Source organism: Pseudophryne corroboree, chromosome 6 (assembly GCF_028390025.1).
Source record: "Pseudophryne corroboree isolate aPseCor3 chromosome 6, aPseCor3.hap2, whole genome shotgun sequence".
Classification (NCBI taxonomy): Eukaryota; Metazoa; Chordata; class Amphibia; order Anura; family Myobatrachidae; genus Pseudophryne; species Pseudophryne corroboree.
Genome location: NC_086449.1, coordinates 580,257,068 through 580,275,690, shown reverse-complemented (window position 1 = coordinate 580,275,690; position 18,623 = coordinate 580,257,068). Strand labels below are relative to the sequence as shown.

At 40.7% G+C, this 18,623-nt stretch overlaps 1 protein-coding gene and 1 pseudogene across 1 annotated transcript in view; one reads left to right on the top strand and one right to left on the bottom strand.

Annotated features, from left to right (window-relative positions):
• CDHR2 (cadherin related family member 2) overlaps positions 1–18,623 on the bottom strand; it is a 314,955-nt gene that overhangs the window by 240,443 nt on the left and 55,889 nt on the right. The window lies entirely within an intron of this gene.
• Positions 14,100–14,219, top strand: LOC134937204 (5S ribosomal RNA; annotated as a pseudogene).

Here is an 18,623-nt window from a genome sequence, read left to right as displayed (position 1 = left end):
TAATATTTAAAATGACAGAAAATGAACCAGAAACATACTGTAGTTTTTATTTAAATTGTAAATTTCGTGAACAAAAGTCTACAAAATATCATAAAATATACAAAAGCTAAAATGTAGAGAAAATGAATGATTGCATAACATTGCAAATCAATAGGACAAGTTATTGTAACTCCCCAGTGTCGATATAGATGTTTAGTGTCCGGGCCTGTTAAGGTCATAGGAGAAAAAGAACCACAATCTTTAAGGGTACATTCAGCTTTCAAAACAAAAGTTATCTGATTAAGGGGTAAATTTACTAAGGTGGGAGTTTTTTTTTTAAACTGGTGATGTTGCTCATAGCAACCAATCAGATTCTACTGTACTTAACATTTATCTAGCTGCTTCTAGAAGATAATAGATACAATCTGATTGGTTGCTATGGGCAACATCAGCAGTTCTAAAAAAAAAAACCTCCCACCTTAGTAAATTTACCAATAAGAGAGTAGTATGTTAAACTTTCACGTGACACAAAAAGATGTAGTAACCTGTACATGTACCGTATAAAGAAGCTACAAATGTTGTGAGATTGGGTATTGAGTCCTGATGTAAGGATGTTTCGGGAGTATAGTAATGCCCATGAGCTTATGGGGGAGTACAGAAATGAAGTGCTTGCATTTAGTTACAGGGAATGGATACAATCGGATGGATCACATTATTTATTGAAAATGGCTAGATGGCTAGGCAGCAACAGATACCGATGCAAAACGACATCCCAAGGGTGGATGTGAGTGTTACATGATTTGATGCCTTCCAAACATGTGATTTCCATCTGACTGCGTGACCAGTGTTACTGAAATGGGAGTATCTGTTGCCATTAACTTAGAGGCATTGATAATGTAGATACAATCCCATTAATGATAGAATCTGACATGGCATGGGAACATTTGCAAAAATTTACAATGGGGACAAAGATTCACAATGCTGTAAAGTGGGGAAATAGAGCATATTGCAAAGGAGTAGAGAGCCAACAGGCATAACACAGAACAATGCAGGAAGACTAAGAAATTAAATATAATTATGTACATGTATTGTAAAAGGTAAGGTACATAACAATGTAGTGTTGCATAGCACATGATAGATGATTGATCCGACCCGGGTCACGCTTAAAGTATACAGAGAGTTGAATCACTGGCGCTTGGAGATTATGTAATCTTCAAGCGCCGCCAGAGGGAAGAACAGGAAATAACCTGGGTCCAGCCTGCAGTGTTAACGGGGTTTCAAGCCGCTGTGACACACTTGAAACCATGGCCCTCTTTCCGAGTTGTTCGCTCGCTAGCTGCTTTTAGCAGCATTGCACAAGCTAGGCCGCCGCCCTCTGGGAGTGTATCTTAGCTTAGCAGAAGTGCGAACGAAAGATTAGCAGAACTGCTCGAAAATCTTTTCCTGCAGTTTCTGAGTAGCTCCAGACCTACTCCTAGATTGCGATCACCTCAGTCCGTTTAGTTCCTGCTTTGACGTCACAAACACGCCCTGCGTTCGGCCAGCCACTCCTGCGTTTTAGCCTGACACGCGTGCGTTTTTTAGCACACTCCCGGAAAACGCTCAGTTACCACCCAGAAACACCCACTTCCTGTCAATCACACACCGATCAGCAGAGCGACTGAAAAGCGTCGCTTGCCCCTGTGTAAAATTGCTTAGTTTTGTGTGAAATTACTTGGCGCATGCACCCTGCGGCCTATACGCATGGGCAGAACAGCCAGATTTGGGCCTGATCGCTATGCTGCGAAAAACGGCAGCGAGCGATCAACTCGGAATGACCCCCCATGTTCAATAACCAAGGTTGGACTCAGGATTTTTGGTGTGAAAGCGTATAACAGTCCAAGTTTTAGTGATATTCATGCTTGATCACAGATGGTTAAATCAAAATAACTGAGGTACTAATTAAGTCACCTATGCTCAAGTATGGCTATCCTTAATACCTGGACTGTTAGTGTGCCTCGAGAACCATGTTTTGGACCCCCTGCACTTGTGTAAAATCCTGGTGAATAAAAAGGCAAATGCAGCATTTCCCAAATTTAGCCCTCAGGGCACAAAAACAGTACAAGTAAAAAAATTAATACCATCGCACTTCCGGTTCTTGTGCTGCATGGTGTAGCAGCTCTCCCCGCTAGCTCCGGTGCCCGCTGCCATTTCCCCTGCATTTCGCCATTTTCGGCATCTCATTTGTAGCACGCCCGCTACCCCAGCTCCCTGGTGCTTTACCTCCGCTGTATGTACAGGTTTCCGGCAGCGGAAATGCCTGGCAAGACCCCCGCTCCAGTTCTGAAGCTAACTGTGGGTCCGCTCCCAAGATGACCGCCACTGCACAGGCAGAAGCTAAGGACTCAGCCACTGCCTCTCACATAGAGGGACCAGTGCAGAAACGTTCTGTCAAGAAAACCCCACCCCTCCCCGCCTGCTGCGGCCCCTGATCCGGCTGCTGGACCTCAGCTCACTTACACAGACATCGTGAAGGCTGTTAAAGACACTGGGTCTAATTTAGACCTGATCGCTAGCAGGCGATTTTGCACTGCTGCAAACAGATAGTCGTCACCTACAGGGGGAGTGTATTTTAGCTGTGCAAGTGTGTGAACGCATGTGTATCAGAGCTGTACAAACAGATCTTGTGCAGTATCTGCACAGACCAGGACTTACTCAGCCGCTGCGATCACATCAGCCTGTCCGGAGCCGGAATTGATGTCAGGAACCCTCCCTGCAAACGCATGGACACGCCTGCATTTTTCCAACCACTTTATGAAGACGGGCAGTTGCCACCCACAAACGCCTTCTTCCTGTCAATCTCCTTGCGAACGCCCGTGCGAATGGATTCTTTGCACAAACCCATCGTTGAGCAACGATCTGCTTTGTATGCGTGCTACGCGTCTGCACATTACGGTGCATACGCATGCGCAGTTTAGACCTGATCGCAGACTGTATGAAAATGCAAGCGAGCTGTTCTCCTAGTGAACTAGCCCCACTGGCGAAACGTACGTTTAGGAGCTTCCAGGCGGTCCCACTTTGCACACAGCGGGCAACCCGACACTCAGGTTTTGTATGGACAATTCTTTTTGAGGCAATTACTGCCAATGTGGCTACTTATAACTTAGGCTACCAGGGATGGAGCGGACCGAAAAAGGGGTTACTATACTTCCCTTTTTTCTTTTGTTACTTTGTCAATTCTTAATGACTTAAAAGTTTTTTTTATCATATCTCTGTATAGATTCGTCCCCTTGTGACCTGGATATCTTTCACCTTATATCGGAGTATCACAGTGTATTTATATATAGCACTTCTGAGATGTTTAATATATTATTATTGTCTTATACTATATAAGATTGTTACTTAATAGACACATTGCTACTACATTGTGTCAAATGGTTACAACTGCTAATATCATTTCAGTACTTGGTGACTCAGGAGTGTTTTCCTTTCCGTCTCTACTGCAATATTACCAGCACATACAATTAATTGATTATTGTGCTTGCAAATGTAGAGGCTTTTTGATTCCTGGTCACTGTGGTGTATTAACAGTGATATTCCAGACCACAGTGTTTTGAGACGTTATTATTGTTCTCTTTCTGCAGAACAACTTATGTTTGTTGTAATGGTTTAGTCTGTATCAATTACTATTTATAATTTATTTATTCAGACGTTAGTTCCACAAACCTGCATTGTTTTCCTCAAAACACCCCCTTCCCCTATTTTCAGGTTGGACTAGAAGGAGACACTAGTAGTTCTCTCATCGGATGCGCTGACTTCTTGTCATCATCTGACAGCAGAAACTAAGACACGCATCCTGAGTCCAACCCCTTCTGCCTTTCCATTGGCTGGTGACGTTGGGGATCTCTCACCCCATATTCGATGCCTAATGGCAGATATGGGGAAGCAGAATCTCTAAACCACCCCTGAGAGCCATGCCTCCTCTATCCTAATTACTCATATGCCATACACTATTAAAGATATTATTATTGATCAATTCGTTATTATCAATCAAATTAATCTCTTTACCTAGTGTAGGATTTTAATATGTTATTTGTTTGAAATTGTTTGTCTATATTTCGCCCTTTGAATGTTATCTTAGTTCTGGTATGCCAGAAACTTTTTATCCAAATTATTAATAAAAGTTAAGTTTTATTTATCAGAGCAGTTTGGAGCATAATAAAAACTATTTTCAGTCTGCGGTCAGGTAACAACGAGTTGCTTCCCTTGTATTAGAGTACTTTCCCTCCCACTTAAGGGAGGGGCTTTGTGTTTTGTACTAAAATGCAGCCTAGCGATCAGGTCTGAATTAAGCCCACTGTGCAGCCCCTGCTGAAAGACCAGGCACAGGCACATGCTACAGTACTGCAACAAGCAGTGAATTATATCAAGAGCCAATGCAAGCAGCTTGCTAAACGTGTCTTACAAGTTGGACATACTGTTGGTTAAAATTTCCAGAACATTGCTGAACTTAATGATATTGGACCTTATTCAGCAAGGATTGCAATTTCTGCAAAAAAAGCAGTTGCTGCGATCAAATAGTTGCCGCCCAGAAATAGAGGAAAAACACCCATTGTAGATATTGTGAATGCATTGCAATATGCAGGCTGATCGCAAAACCATATGCAATTCACGGAACATTGAAGATTTTTTCTATCTGCGACAGTCAAGGGCATCCACAATTCTTGTGACACAAGAGGCTAGAAGTGGTCATTGCTGATGTCAGAGGTCCTCCTTAAAAACACCTGGGCACGCTTGCGTTTTTTCAGACACACCCAGAAAATGGGAAGGAAGATGTGCACTGTCAGCAGCAGCTGGTATGGGGATGGTCAATAGTCCCAAGGTATATATACAGAAAAATATAATGGATACCAGTGCTGGCTGTGCAAATAATTCAGTAGATATATATAATGGCTTGTCTGTATTGACACATTTATTAAAAATACATAACAGTAAATTAAAAAAGAAAAGAATTTCATAAATATAAAAATCAATAAAATAACACATTATGTGATATCAATTAAAGAAAGCCAGTCAGAACAGTATTAGGTCAGTTTCTTATCTGGCTAGGACTCTCCCTTTATAGGAAATTGTAAATCACTGCACTAATAACAAGAGTTTATTTTACCAGATGGTTGTTACAGTTCTGATGGTATTCCACTTCATATAAGATACCAGCTGTTTAGGAATAGGTGTTCCCCATAAAGGGTAACTTGGCACTAGTCCTTTCAATGCAGGCGGGGTGTACCTAAATGCGAGTGTGCTGCAGCGGTTCCTCCAAAGTTGAGGCTGACTCCAAAAAGGTCAGTTAGCAGTGAGTCTTTTCGGTACCATAGGGGTTTTCAAGTTCTAATAGCAGTGCAGTAATTTCTCCAAAACAGGGTGAAAGTCCAATTATTGCCAGAAAATGATCAGTCAAAGGTCCTGGTGGTTATAAATGGCTCAACGCATTTCGCTGGTTTGTCCAGCTTCCACCCAGAAATGCTGGCTTTCTGTCAGTCAAACAGTGGCTACATTGCGATCATGATGTGTACGCAATTGCTGACACTATTTTTACTTCTCTGCCACGTTTGTCATATTTTTTCTCGCAGCCGCTGGGCTGATTTGAGGAATTTGATGCTCTCTACTATAAGCTCTATCCATGGAGATGCTTTATGGGTGACGTATGATGTTTATGCATCCACCAGTTCCTCTATTTTCTCTCTTTATTTGTGCCTCTTGAGTACTTGCTCATGTTGTTTGCATATGTGTTTGAATGTGTGCATCTGACTATTTGATGTTTGTAATGCTGATACCACTGCAGTCCATTTTAGGGCTTTAAATTTTTTATGTTTACGTTCATTTTAGCGGTAGTTGTGGTTAGGAGTAATTCCGTTCCACGTCCCATTGTAGTTTGTTTGTTATGAATACCGTGAAGTCTTTATTCAAAATACCGTTGAGATGTACCCTAGGGGATCTCTTTTATTTTACATGTTTACTATGTTTTGTCTTGTTTGTGTTTTGTCTGTGTGATGTATGTCTCCCCCCTTTCCCTCCCTCTTGTGTCTTCTCTCTGTCACGAGCCACCGCTGTGGCTCATTCCTGTTTGCATCCGGTTTATGTTTTTATGTTGTATTTCTGTTAGCATTCCAGGTTTTCTCATGTACTTGTTGAGGGTACTGTTGCGAGCCGCCTTTGGTGTAACTGCAGCCTGTCTCCTGTATGTGTGGCCTGTGCAGTCTCACATGTCCGATAATTAGACCTTTATGTGGTGAGCCTGTGTAATTGCATCCTGTCTCCTGTATATGTGGCCTGTGCAGTCTCACCTGTCAGATAATTAGGTCATTACCTTGTGTCTGGCTTCCAGCCATCCTGATTGGGGCTTGCTTCCTTTATTACCCAGCCTGCCCTTCACCTGACGCCAGTGATAGATACATGTTCCTGTTTGTATATGTGTCCGGGCCCTGTCCTATGGAAGAATCTTGAACCTGTGCAATCGGTGCTGTAATACTACTTGTGATATCCTGTACAGTTAGAATCCTGTGTACCCTGTCCTGACAGAATCCTGAGTTCATTACCCATCACCTGGATTCCTGCTTCAGTTAGAACCTGTCAGCTCGTATGAGATACTGTCTGCCTGTATTAGACCCTTTATCCGGAGACCTTGTCAGATTGGTACTTGACCAGAACCAGCTGGCCTTGTATTCAAATTTTTGTGGAGTTTCCACACAGACACTGCTTGCCTGCATTTCTGTATTGTGACACCTTTGAGCATTGTTGCTTTCACAGTTTATTTAGTAGCTTATAACACCTTTGTTGCTTTCCCCATTTATTAAGTTGCTTATAACATCTTTGAGCATTGTTGCTTTCACAGTCTTAGTTTGGGTTTCCTCTTGTTCACTCTTGGTCTCAGTTGGTGCCTTGTTATCTAGTAAGACCTGGGGGCATCAGAGTCTGGGCGTACCTAATTCGCCCATTCAAATGCGGCTGCTTTAGGAGAAGACTAGCTTTGCAGGCGCCAACCGACCACTGGGGGGAATAACAGAGTCAGATGCTAGAGTAGATACTCAGATCGTAACACTCTCTTTGCTAATTAAGATTGTTGCATTATTACCTTGTTTAATGATGTTTTCGTGGGTTGCCCTATGGCCCGAGCCTTTATGTCCTCTGCTTATTATGCTACATGGCTATGCTTAGAGTTGCTTCCTGGAATGTAGGTGGTATACACTCACATTTAGAGGAAGAAGATTCTGATGTACTTGAATAAACTCAAGTTAGATTTGGTATTTTTACAGAAGACTCACCTCCTTTCTCCGGAGGCTCAGAAATTGGATAGATACTCTGGGCTGTCGGGTCTGTCTGATGCCCCTTTTACTTCAAAGTCGCGGGACTCCCGATACTGGTGGTCTGTGCCGGGTCTGACCCTGATGGGCGTTATTTAATTTTGGAAGTCGATATTTATAATATACATTATGTTCTCTACACCGTGTATGCGCCTAACTCTTATTCTAAAAATGTTATTCATATGCTGATGTCTAAATTGTATCTGCTAGCGTCTATGCCTATGATTGTGGGAGGAGATTTCAATATGATTACCTCAACATTTTTAGATACTAACTCTCTGTCACATACCCCTTCCCCTCCCAAGCTTGGTATCCCCTTTATATTGCAACAGCTTAAATTGACCGATGTCTGGAGATTCTTCCACCCCACAGAGAAGGAGTTCACCTGCCTTTCAGCAGTGCATAATACCCTTTGGAGTATAGACTTCCTCCTATTACTGTATATTATACCCTGATACCCAATGCTGTCCAATCCACTATAGAACCGATGGCGTTGTCGGATCATTCATTGGTCTTGGCTGAATTTTCTACTACCTTCAATGTAGGGTCATTTAAGCGTTGGTGTTTCCCTACTGATTTTGCCTCATGTTTCAGCAAAAAGCTGGTTGTCTTTTCGGAAGAGTTTAAGACTGATAATGCCCACATGGAGTCAGAGGATCCTTTGATATTCTGGCAGGCCTCTGGAGCTGTACTGCGAGGGGGTATCATCGACTTTGTCGTACGCCAGAAGAAATATATTCTGCTAATTTTAAGAAATCACAGGGGCAGCTGACGTTTAAACAAACACCCCTCCCCCCAAGTCAAAACATCGCTATCTGATGGCTAAGTACCAATTTGATTCCACTATGTCAGCTTTAGGTGAGAGTCACAGGTTTCATAGCAATCACAGATTTTACAGTTTTGGAAATAAGACAAGCCATCTTCTTTCCAACCTGCTTAAAGGCTCTGCCCTCGATTCCCTTATCCAAGCATTATTACACTCTGATGGGTCTCTGGTAACGGAATCTAAGGATATTGCCTGAGTCCTCTGTGACTTTTATACGGACATCTATGCTCAACCCCCTATTGATGTGAGCCCCAAATCAACTTTTTGGGCAGACATCAATTTACCTCACCTAGACCCTGCATTAATAGCAGCCATTTGCCCTCCCATCACGACTCAGGATGTAAAAAAGCTAATAAACATCTTAAGCCGGTAAAGACCCGATGGCTTTTCGGGTGAGTCTTATAAGACTTTAGCATCCCAGGTTGTAGAAATCTTTATGGTGGTTTTTAATGTTATCCTACACTCGCATAAAATCCCTGTGTATTTCAATGATGCCATGGTCCGCCTAATCCCTAAACCGGGGAAGGATCCCCATCTCCTAGGATCTTATAGGCCTATATCCCTTTTTAATGTGGATTACAGATTATTTACAAAAATCATAGCTGATAGATTGAAACCCCTTCTTCCCTTAATACCAGACCAAACTGGGTTTATTTGTTCACAAAAGAAGGGAAAGGATTGGTCTTGGGTAGCGCACAACAACAAATGGATACATAAAATATAACTTTCCATCTAATATTATTAAAAGACCTATAACTGTGAAATATTAAAACCAACATACAATGACAAGACAAAGTGTAACATATATTGTTAAAAACACACACTGTACTCAATGTGTCGTGCACTGCTCATAGAATTGATTAATGGGTACTATGACCTCTAATGACGTTGTGTGTACTGTCAATTGGTTTATTAATGTAAATAAAGGCTTATTCCAGTATTTGTGTTACAGTTATTCACTACTTATATCAGTTTCATTCAAACCAAGCTCTCAAATGTAATCTGAGATGTAATAGTTTTAGAAGAATTTCAAATATGTATAAAGCATTTCACTTTGATACTATGATAGTTTTTAAGCTGCTGGCTAGTGTTCCCCTTTCACACACACCCACATATTGTATCATAAAAAGTTCATAGGTAGTAAATTGATTCCAAAAGTCTGCTGCTGGCAGTATATACTGCTCAAGGGTGTAGTATTGTATGCCGGCAGCCGGGCTCCCGGCGACCAGCATACCGGCGCCGGAATCCCGACCGCCGGCATACAGACAGCGTGGCAAGCGCAAATGAGCCCCTTGCGAGCACGTTGGCGGGCACTATTTATTCTCCCTCCAGGGGGGTCGTGGAACCCCAAGAGGGAGATAAAGTGTCGGTATTCCAGCTGTCAGGATTACGGCGCCGGTATACTGTGCGCCGGGATCCCGACAGCCGGCAAACTGAAGACCACCCACTGCTCAAGTGTATTACAGCAGATAAGATGATTTCATTAACTCACCCTCAAGTGAGTGTTGCCCTAAGCATCAAGTTAAATTTTAATGATTAGATCACTGACCAATGCTCATTGTCAGCGCTGTCAGTGGAATATATTGATCTGTAGTCAAGGTAAATATTGTGCCATATGTCACTGTTGGCATACTCCGCCTTTTAATACAGTGATTGTAGCTTGTAGTCTTAACTCAAATAACACTTGCTTGACAGCAATTCGTCACTGTTTCATAATGTGCAATAGTTTGATTACATATAACACATCCAATTATTACAAAAAGTTGTGGTTGCTGTGGGAGATTGCTGAAGGGGATCCACTGCACTATTATCGCAGTTTTTAATTAGGATACACTGAAATGCTTCCTCAGCATATAATATATTGTGAAGATTAAATTCTCTGTTAAAACTTGGTTGTTTCAGTAACTGATATGTTGCAGATGTCAGTACTCCGTGTAGAGCTTAAGGGTTAGCAAATGACTCTAAAGGTTATTAAGTAACAATCTTCTGCCACCCTCCTCAAGTTGTTACATAACTGCTCACTATGTATCTTAAACGGCTGCATGTAACTGAATACTGGATGTTATCAGTGGCGTTTTCCTATTCAGTGACAGGGAACGATTGCTTTTTACACTTAGGTAGTAGTTTATAGTTGTATTACTTTCAATACATCACAAACAACTGCATGTGGCTAAATGTTGGATATTGGTAAAAGAAAGCAATTGCTTAATATGCTGTAACAATAATTTGTTGATAGCTACAGTATGTTATTTTCAATGCATCACACGCAGCTGCATGTGGTTAAATACTGAATGTTGTCAGTGACAGTCTTCCGTTCAGTGAGAGGGGGCAATGGCTTTATACACTGTAGAAACACCCCTCGTGTGTTATTAATCCTTTGCTACAGGGAACCACCATCCCTGTTTTATTTGGGGGACAGCGGACGCCCTATACCAACCTATAGGGAGTGTTATTTAATCTGACTATACGTGATTATTTTATTATTTGGAGTTGTACACAAGTGGCGCAATAATCTCCCCCCCCTTTGTTTTCCACAAATCTTCTGGTACTAATTTTTATTTGCTGCCTGGTACACTACAACCCATTTAAAATGTGGAGAAACTTAGATCGGGCAACTCAGAGACAAAACTGGTGCCAAAAAATATTTAATGAAAAACGCCAATCTAGTGAACCCTGCCCACCAGATGATCTAGATGATTTGTTTTGGGGTATAGAAAGACTCCTTACTAAAGAAGTTAAAACATGGTGGGATATAAAGGGCCTAGAGCATTACATTTCAGTTGATAGAATCCCTAGGGGGCTTAGACTGCTAAAACAACCCACATTCGGCAACCTGGATGCAGCTTTTTTAGAAAAATGGGATAAAACACTACACAATTGTTCCATTGACCTAATGAAACTTCTGATTGATGAAAAGAAGTACTCGCTTATAGAATTGGAGAAGAATATCAAAATTAAGGAAACGGAACTTGAACCCTTCAAAGATAAAAAGGATTACAAGATTAATGAGAAGGTTCTCTTCAAAAAAATGGAACGTATCGAGGAAGAGGTCACTAAGAACAAAGAGAAAAAGTTTATGAGGGACAAAACAGACTATGAACAAGGAAAAATCAAAAACTGGAGCAGGTTTGGAACCACGAACCAACAAACGAACAGAACAAATAAGCAATACTGGAAAACTGTACCAATCAAAGGTAAATCACTACGGAATCCAGAAACAAACACACCATCACCAACCTTAAGGATGCAGAATAGATTCACAGCACTGCAAAGACTTAACTCTAACAGTGATCAGACTTTTTTAGCCCAAAGAACAGGAACACGACCAAAAGAAGCAACAAGAAATCCCCTGAAGGAAGATGTTCACCATGCCTCACCTGTCAAACGAAGATATACAGAAGACGAGGAAAACGGGGCAGTAGGAGGGAACGACAACAAAAAAAGAACATTCTAGTGACGGAAACAAAAGACAAAGGAATTTTTAATCTATCAGAACACACGCTGTCGGAACCAGAAATATCCTTACTGAACAAAGGCCTGACATTTGCACCCACGGGAGGGCTTAACAAGTTTGAGACCTTCATCGACCTAAATAAATTTATTAGAAAATTTACACTCAAAAGGCATTTCTCAAGGAAAGAAGATGCGGTCATCAGCAACTACGAGAATCAATCAAAGTCAGGTCTCAAACCGACTTCCAAATTTTATCCATTGGAGTCAAAGGGGAGCAACGCAAGTATTTTTTATGAACTGGTAAAAAAGGATCTTTGTGAGACTAATTTGGAAATAATTAAAGAGAAGAACATCACAAACCGAGAAAGTGAGGCTCTAAAAAAACTGCAGAAAAATCAGGGAATTGTTATTAAACAAGCTGATAAAGGGGGGGGGGGGCTGGTGATTATGGACCGTGATAAGTACACTAAGGAAGCACTGAGACTATTGGGAGATGAAGTTTCCTACACAAAACTGTCTGGTGACCCCAAAGATACGTTCGTCGGAGAACTAAGAACACTTTTAATACACGGTCTACGAACTGAGATACTTACAAAGGAGGAATTCCAATTTTTAATGAAATCAGACCCCACTACCCCTATTTTTTATTTCTTGCCTAAAATTCATAAAAACCTGATAAATCCACCTGGAAGGCCCATCGTGGCGGGCATTGATTCACTCACATCAAATTTATCAGAGTATGTTGATGTCTTCTTAAAACCATACGTGAAAGAGCTACCGTCATATTTGAAGGACACGACTGCAGTACTTAACTCCCTGAAAGACTTTGAATGGAAAAACACCTATAGATGGGCAACAATAGATGTGCAATCATTATATACATGCATAAACCACGACAAAGGTGTAACAGCATGTAGAGAATTTATGGAAAATGACACCTCACTAACGACTATACACAAAGATTTTATTTGTGATGTCATGTATTTTATTCTTCAGCACAACTATTTTAAATTTTTAGATCATTTTTACTTGCAACGCTGTGGGACCGCAATGGGCACGATTTTCGCACCGAGTTTTGCTAATCTTTTTATGGGTAGCTGGGAGAAGGATTTTATCTATGGTAACCATGATTTTAAGAACCACATTGTCTTTTATCGTCGTTACATAGATGACATTTTAATTGTTTGGGATGGCACGGAAGAATCCTTTTTCAATTTCCTGGAATTCCTGAGCACCAACGAAATGAATCTTTATTTACTTCTAAAATCAACAAAGAGTCAATTGAATTTCTCGATGTGATTTTAACGGGGGTGGAAGGAAGAGTCGAAACCAAGAACTACATTAAGCAGGTTGACACTAACAGTTACCTGCATTACAAAAGTAACCACTTGAAGAAATGGAAAAATAACATCCCCTTTTCACAATTTAACAGGATAAAGAGAAACTGCAGTAATCAGAAAGAATGCGACACCCAAATAGAGAAGTATAAAGAGAGATTCAAGAATAAAGAATACCCAGCCACCATTGTGGAAGAAGCAGCCACCAGAGCAAAAACACTTGAGAGATCAACACTGTTAGAATATAAAACCAAGAAAACCAAGAAAGAATCAGTTCCGTTTATTACCACCTATAACCGTCATGAGAAAGTTATTAGAGACTCACTAAACAATCATTGGGGAATTTTATTAATGGACCCAGTCCTCAAGGAAATACTGCCTCCTCGCCCTGAGATCGTCTTCAGGAAATCGAAAAATCTAAAAGATATCCTGGCCCCCAGTATGCTGCATAAGAAAGCTGACGAGGAATCAAGAATGCCAAAGTGTACTGGATCATTCAAATGTGGCCGATGCAACATCTGTAAATACCTACACCCAGCAAGGAAAACATTCACGGACATAGAAAAGAAGGAGGTATACAAGATTAAAGACTTCATAAACTGCAATACACAATCTGTGATTTATTTATTAGAATGCAACTGCGGGAAACAATATGTGGGCAAAACGAAGAGACCACTGAAAATGAGAATCCAAGAGCATGTCCGCAATATAAAAAATAAAATGGAGAACCACGCAGTGTCTAAACACTTTAACCTTGTACACAACTCCAATCCGGAGGCACTAACTTTTAAAGCTATTGAACTAGTGAAGCTGGGAGAAAGAGGTGGCGATTTGGCCAACAAACTCTCACGCAGAGAAATGTACTGGATCTTTCAATTACAAACACTCCAGCCGAAGGGATTTAACGATTATTACGAAATCGCTCCGTTCCTGTGAAACTATATGGCCATTGGATTATCACGGTTGTATCCTGTTACACCCCCGCCTCATATCATCTCTTTCCCACACACACCCCCACCCACCTCCTATACCTTTATTATAAATCCACACCCCCCCTCCCGATACCCACCCCTACCCGCCGACAGCACCCTATTCCCATCCACACCACTTCCGCACTAATTATGTGATGAGATATTAAATCTGACAAATGTATGGTAAAAAGTTTATTACAGTCATACCTCACTGGAAAGGCCCAATCTCGCCCGATCTTGGAAGCGAAGCAGTGTCGGGCCTGATCAGTACCAGACTAGGGAGACTATCTGGGAAGATCAGGTACTGTAAACAAACTATTGTTAAATAGCCTACATGAGCATGTCAATTTAGTATTAAGCCTCACACTTCCTATTAAATATTAATTTTTTTATTCTGCACCCTGCACTTTATATTTATATAATTATATACTTATTTTATATATATATCCATATATTTTATATATTATTAAATTCACTACTGGATATACCTTTAACAATATATATTAATGTTTACTAATAAACAAATGTTAGTGATTTAGCTATTAACAGTTGTGCCATAACTGATCAAATCCCATTTTCTATTTATTTGTATGTCTAAAATACCGGAGAATTGAGATAAATGTCCCCGATTATGGACTCCCTAAATATGGCCGCCGTATGAAGTTACATATGAGCAAACCCCTACAAAGATGGCCGCCGCAAGGAAACTCACTGAGAAAAAACATCCTAGGACTGTTGAACTCCAAACGAATCCTGCAGCCGCGGGCGCATGCGCAATCGCGCACCGGAAGTGGGGCGGAAATGACGCGACGGCCCGAAACCGGAAGTGGGGCAGAAAAGGTCCGCCGGCGCATTTACATGACAGTTTTTAAAGCTCTCCACCACCAAACCTGCCTTTTAAATCCACATCTAATATTATGTTTACATACACTATCAAATTGTGTTATTGTATAAGTTTAAATAGAAGTTTCTTATGCTCTGTTCAAACATATGCCTGAGTAACAGGAAGTGATGTCATAATTACTATGAGACTATCACTGGTATAAATAGAAGTCTGGTCCCACTTTACATTTACCCCTTGATGAAGTCTGACTGACGAAACGCGTTGGGCTACCTGGCAGTGACCTCATACCAAGTTAAGTTAAAATTGTTTTACATATTTTAACATATTTTTAACTGGTATTACTATGCATTGTGTCTGTTGCTTTTATCCCATCTTTTAAGAAATCTTTTGCTGCTCAAATTTTAGCTTAATTAATAATTGTCTGTTTTAATGTATCAATAAATTAATTTTTTTAGATTCATTTTTATTTGGTTATTACTTATTAGATTTATTATATCTGTGTAGATCCACTTTTATTTCGAAATATTCTAAGACACCATTGGTCGCTTTATCCCCCACCCCTCGTGTGTTATTAATCCTTTGCTACAGGGAACCACCATCCCTGTTTTATTTGGGGGACAGCTGACGCCCTATACCAACCTATAGGGAGTGTTATTTAATCTGACTATACGTGATTATTTTATTATTTGGAGTTGTACACAAGTGGCGCAATAATCTCCCCCCCTTTGTTTTCCACACTGTAGAAATAGTTTATTATATATTTTATGCTATTTTCAATGCATCACAGATATCTATATAGAAGTGTACAGGGATACATCAGGCACTGTGTCTCAGTATAGTGTTATGCCGCTGCCGTCTATTAGGCTATTAGGTTCCCTGTATTACTAAGTGATTAATTCAGCCTAGGATATACGTAATCTGAGCCCTATATGTATTACTCTACATCAGGAGTACATGCTAATCTAAGTCACATTTAGACAGTAACACACATAATTAGCATGCCCGAGTTATTTGCCACTTTGGTACAGTGTGAACCGCCGAAGCGCGTTTCACAGATAGTTTTTTCAGAGCAAACCAGAATGTCTCCAGTGACCAGAATTTCACAGTATCGCCGCGCCAATCACGGAACAGATTCCGGTCACGTGATTTTCTCATCCAATCGCGGCACGGCTCCCATTCATAAATTTAGTTAGGATATGTCCGATCACGTGGTCTGTCTAGACCAATCGTGGAACCTGAGCACCATTTGCTAGGGATAGACACAATATTAAATTCATGTCTCCTAGTGTGGATTCCGTTTTCTGGTCACATGATATAATTGGACCAATGAAGAAGATGTAATGGGTTCTCTTACACTTAATTCTAATGAATAGCTCTATTTCTTGCTAACAGGCAAAATATACAAATGCGGATAAGAATTTATGGGGTCTATTTACTAAGCCTTGGATGGAGATAAAGTGCATGGAGATAAAGTACCAGCCAATCAGCAACTACCTAGCATGTCACAGGCTGCTTTTGAAAAATGACAGTTAGGAGCTGGTTGGTTGGGACTTTATCTCCGTGCCCTTTATCACCATCCAAGGCTTAGTAAATAGACCCCTATATCCCTTAATTGTAAAATAAATATATATATATATATATATATATATATATATATTAAATTTGTTGTGCAGTACAAACGTTACTGTATTCCTATGACAGACCTATAACTTGTTATTAAAATGTGCATGTGTTAAAATATAACGTGAACCTTGACCAATTAATCAATATTGTGATGTTATCGTCAAGTTTGTATAACGTGATCCTTATTAACTTATGTGTGATTGTTATCTACACACATAATTGTAATCCCTTACCTGTGAATCTCCTTATCGTTAATCAAAAATGTTTCCAGTTCCATATATATTATATTATTTACAGTTTGTTGTGTATTTAACCCACTAGGTATATGTAAATCATAATAATGATTTTTTTTAATTATTATTATCAAAGAGGGGTATAGATTTGCATGTGTATATCTGCCAAGATGATATTTCAAAATTCCAATAGGAGTCCCTTTACTTTCCTATTGTTAATAATCTATGTGTGTTGTTTCCCAAATATAGTTAGATACAAAATGATCAGGTCATTCTTATATTTTATATTCTAGCAGTGGTCCATTGATCATAGTGCAACCAGTTTCCCCATCAATCAGGTATAACATATCTTTTTCTCTTTTTCAGGTTCTCAGGATTCAGGCCACATGGTAAGTATTCATTATCAAAATCTCTCGGCACTTATTACTTATATCTGGTATTGCTTTCAGTCAAATGTGTATTCACTTCGAGAATGGTTAATCAATTCTCATTTTTTATCCCAGATTCATACATTACTCTCAATTTTAGAAAATACATTATTATATGGACCATGAACAATAATAACAAATTATTGTACCTCATTCTCTCAGTCCATGAGTTCTGTATACATGGTAAGTATTCATTATTATGTATTTCCTCTAATCTTCCAATTCATGGTAGAAAAGAGGATCAAAAATAGATCCTACAAAAATTAAGGGTCCATATGCATCTCATGATACGATAGTATCCCTAAAGAAATGGTAAAGAATAATTATATTCATTTGGGTGAAATGAATAGTAGATAAGTTAAAGGAATGGTAGGTAACTGCTGTATTCATTCAACCCCAATGGATGTAAGCTGTCTATCAAACAAATTAATTTTGTTTCCAACTTCAGTAGTTCATTATCTAAGTCACCTCCTCTGATGCCCAGTTGGATACTCCGCATACCATAAGCTTTCAGACCTCCATTCTCACCTCCATGATGTTGTCAGAAGTGTTTGGCTACCGATGTCAAGGTCTTGAATCTTCTCACATCCTGTTTTGCATTTTTAATATTATTGGCATGCTCCAAAATCCGTACATTGAGTGGTTTACCAATATATTGTTTACCGCAAAGGCACTCCAGGTGGTATACCACGCCCATTGTGGTACAACTAATGACATTTTGGATAAGCCATTTTTTGCCAAACTTATTGTCACGATCCGGGTATCTGGACGCCATTATTTGCCATTTAGATGTCTCCTGAGGCTGGCTCAGCGTTCCAGGGCCGGATCTCACCTGTGCTACTGATGTCCATGCTCTACATCTCCCTCCTGTCACTCTGAGACGCTGTCACAGCGGCATCACGTTTGGCGTCTCCAGCCTCTGCGGCCGCCGCTCCTGTGTTTCCGGATTACTGATTGTCAGTGTGGCGTTTCATGTCTGCCGCGATCTCCGCTGTCATCCATGTGGTTCCAGTGTGCAGGTTGCCAGTGTGACGTCTCCTGCCCTCCGCGGTCTGCGCCGCCATTACTGCCGAATCTCCACATGGTTTCTCAAACTAACTTTCCCTCCAAGTGCTAACATGGGCGCAGCCATGTTGGTTTCAATCACATGCCTCAGTTTCCACCAATCCGCTGCTTCTGGAATCTGCATAATTGCCCAGCCAATGCCTGCCTTGCTGCAGGTATAAGTATCCTGTGCCTGGGCCAGGAAGTGGTCAGTGCTTTGGTTGTCAAACCTTGTTCCAGTCTCTCTCTCTCCTGTGATTGTTTCTCCAGGTTTCCAGCTCCTGTTACCAGTAGCCACTAAGAGTCCCGCACCTGCTTTCCATCTTGCGGTGCAGCCTGACTCTACAGTCCTCCGTGACTACTCCAGCTTTCAGCTACAAACCATCTGCTTCCAGCGATCAGCTTCCAGCAGTATCCAGCTTCCTTAAAGTGCCGGTGTTGTTCCAACGGATACCTCCATACCAGCAGTATCCACAAACCATCGGTAACCACCTTTCATCTTTCCAGTATCCACGCTCCCTAGCTTCATCCTACCACCGGGCTGG